Source organism: Mandrillus leucophaeus, unplaced genomic scaffold (genome assembly GCF_000951045.1).
Source record: "Mandrillus leucophaeus isolate KB7577 unplaced genomic scaffold, Mleu.le_1.0 Scaffold197, whole genome shotgun sequence".
NCBI classification, from domain to species: Eukaryota; Metazoa; Chordata; class Mammalia; order Primates; family Cercopithecidae; genus Mandrillus; species Mandrillus leucophaeus.
The window spans coordinates 3,077,601-3,081,350 of NW_012101998.1; positions in this window are offsets into that span (position 1 = coordinate 3,077,601).

Genomic DNA, 3,750 nt, shown 5'->3' on the forward strand with positions numbered 1-3,750 from the left:
TATGTATTACTTCATTTAACAAGAAATATGTGATACTATACCCATTTCTAGATTTAAAAAACTAAAGCCACAGATGTGATGTTCCCAAGATACTACAACTACTACGTTGATGATTACAAACTAGATCCCAATTTCTCTTTTTTTTTTTCCTTTTTGGGACAGGGTCTCATTCTGTTGCCCACGGCTCACTGCAGCTTCGATCTTCCTGGCTCAAGCCATCCCCCCTCCTCAGCCCCCCAGGTAGCTGGGACTACAAGTGAGAGCCACTACGCCCGGTTAATTTTTTAATTTTTATTACTTTTTGTTTTTTTGCAGAGACAGGGTCTCCCTATGTTGCCCAGACTAGTCTTGAAGCCCTGGGATCAAGTGAACCTCCCACCTTGGCCCCACAAAGTGCTGGGATTACAGGTGTGAGCCACCATACCCAGCCATATCCCAATTTCTTTACCAATATGCTACTCTTAGCACAAATAAGAGCCATGCCAATAATTAATGATAATGAATAATAACTGCATCAAACACTCTCAGAGCATTTACTATATGTTTTAATCATTCCATCCTCATAACAGCCCTAAGGAAAGGCACACTATTATGTCTTGTTTTACACAGCAAGAAACTGAAGTACACAGACTTTGCCACTTGTCTAAGGTTGCGGGCCAGTACATGGTAGAGCCAGGATGTGGATATCAGCAGTCCAGCCCTAGAATCTGGGCTTTAAACCACTATGCCACTTTGCCTTTCACAAACTGCCTTATACTGCCTCATAGCTGATAAGGTACATATCACATCTCCTTTATGAACTCACAAGTTCTTAGGTAGCAAAGACCAAGACTTCTAACCTAATCAGCATTAGACTTTCGCCACCACAGGGGCCGGTAAATAATAAAAAGAAACTAGAAGGTGCACGAGGTCCTGGAAAGCTTCTTTTTAGTAGTGACTCTTGAGGTTAACCTTGCCACTGAACTCTACAATTGTATATGTAATTGTTTAGTATATATTCGATAGTCTCCCCTACTAGTATATAGGCTTGTTAAGGGTAGAATAGTTCTTTGTCTTTCCATCTGCTACACAACATTCAAAAATTAATAAAAATTCAAAAAAATGTTTGTTGAATAAACATGTGAAACTCTATTACAGAGGGTTATACTTCACAATCCCTACTATCAACAGAATCAATACACAATCTCTAGATAAAAGAGATTCACAGCAATTAAGTAATTTGTGGTAAACCACTTATCAGATTATGGAAGCAGACAGGAGAATAGAGAAAGATAGTGATAGAAGGTAGAAACATATATTACTTAAGCCCAACAGTAAATATGGGAGCAAAGTAAAGTTAAACGGTGACTCTTTTTTCTTCTTTAATTTGCATACTCACGAATTTTTATCCCTTCATTTTCTTTCAGAATACCCTTCAGTTGAGTACCTCTTTTGACTTTCAATTAGAATCTAGGAAGGGCGAGGGGGCCAGGTGTGGTGGCTCACGCCTGTAATCCCAGCACTTTGGGAGGCAGAGGCAGGTGGAATCCCTGAGCTCAGGAGTTCGCGACCAGCCTAGGCAACACGGTGAAACCCTGTCTCTACTAAAAATACAAAAAAAAAAAAAATTAGCTGGGCATGGCGGCATGTGCCCGTAGTCCCAGCTACTCAGAAGGCTGAGGCAGGAGAACTGCTTGAACCCGGGAGGTGGAGGTTACAGTGAGCCGAGATATCGCCACTGCACTCCAGCCTGGGCAACAGAGCAACACTACGTCTCAAAATAAAAAGAATGGAGGTAGACCTGGAGAGGTGGCTCATGGATGTAATCCCGGCACTTTGGGAGGCTGAGGCAGGTGGATCACCTAAGGCCAGGAGTTCGAGACCAGCCTGGCCAACATGGTGAAACCCCATCCCTACTAAAACTACAAAAAAAAAAAAAATTAGCCAGACATGCTGGCACATGCCTGTAGTCCCAGCTACTCAGGAGGCTGAGGCAGGAGAATCACTTGAACCAGAAGGCAGAGGTTGCAATGAGCAGAGACTGTGCCATTGTACTCCAGTCTGGGCAACAGATTGAGACTCTGTCTTTAAAAAAAAAAAAAAAAAAGAATGAGGGGCAGGCCTCAATCTATGGGTTAGTCTACTTATAAGCTCTACAAATATCCACACATTTTGGAGGCCTTGTTGACAAGACAGATATACTCAATGACACAACAAAATACTGAGACTTAGGCAGGAGAATTGCTTGAACCCGGGAGGTGGAAGCTGCAGTGAACCAAAACTGCGCCACTGTACTCCAGCTGGGCGATAAAGTAAGATTCCATCTCAAAAACGAAAAAAAGACACAGTGATCAACGGAACAGAATAGAGAACCCAGAAACAAAGCCACATACCTACAATCAACTGATCTTCAATAAAGTTGACAATAATAAACACTGGAGAGATGACACCCTATTCAGTAAGTGCTGCTGGAAATACTGGCTAGCCATATGCAAAAAATAAAACTGGACCCCTATCTCTCACCATACACAAAAATTAACTCAAGATGGATTAAACACTTATGTAAGACCTCAAACTATAGAAGTCCTAGGAGGAAACTAGAAAAAAACTCATCTGAACGTTGGCCTAGGCAAAGAATTTATGACTAAGACTTCAAAAACAGCTGCAATAAAACCAAAAATTGACAATCAGGGCTTAAACTAAAGAACTTCTACATAGCAAAATAAAAATATCCACAGAGTAAACAGACAACCTACAAAATGATAGAAAATATATGCAAACTATGCATCTGACAGAAGACTAACATCTGGAATCTATAAGGAACTTAAATCAACAAGAAAAAACAAAACCATCTAATTAAAAGGTGGGCAAAGGACATGAACAGGTACTTCTCAAAAGGTGACATACAAGCAGCCAACAAACATATGAAAAAAAAAGGCTCAGCATCACTAATCATCAGGGAAATACAAATGAAAACCACAGAGATACCATCTCAAACCAGTCAGAATGGCTATTATTAAAAAGTCAAAAAATAACAGATGTTGGCGAGGATGCGGAAAAAAGGGAACACTTACACATTTGGTAGAAATATAAATTAGGGCCAGAAGCAGTGGCTCAAGCCTGTAATCCCAGCACTTTGGGAGGCCAAGGTAGGTGGATCACTTGAGATCAGGAGTTCCAGATCAGCTTGGTCAACATGGTGAAACCCCGTCTCTACTAAAAATACAAAAATTAGCCAGGCATAGTAGCACATGGCTATAATCCCAGGTTACAGAGGCAGGTTACAGAGGAGGCTGAGGCAGGAAAATCGCTTAAGCCCAGGAGGCAGAGGCTGCAGTGAGCCATGATCCCACCACTACACTCCAGCCTGGGCGACAGAGCAAGACTCCATTTCAAAAAAAAACAAAAATAAAAAAGAAATGTCAGTTAGTTCAACCCTTATGGTAAACAGTATGGATATTTCCCGAAGAACTAAAAATTAAACTACCATTTGACCCAGCAATCCCACTACTATCTACCCAAAGGAAACTAAAGTTTTCTATCAAAAAGATACCTGCTTAGCCAGGTGTGGTGGTATATGCCTGTAGTCCCAGCTATTCGGGAGGCTGGGGTGGGAGGATCACTTGAGCTCAGGAGGTAGAGAGGCTGCAGGGAGCCAAAATCATGCCACTGCACTCCAGCCTGGGGTGACAGAGTAAAACCCCATGTCAAAAAAAAAAAAAACAAAAAAGTATATATAACATACATAAAAGAGAAAAAAATACCTACACT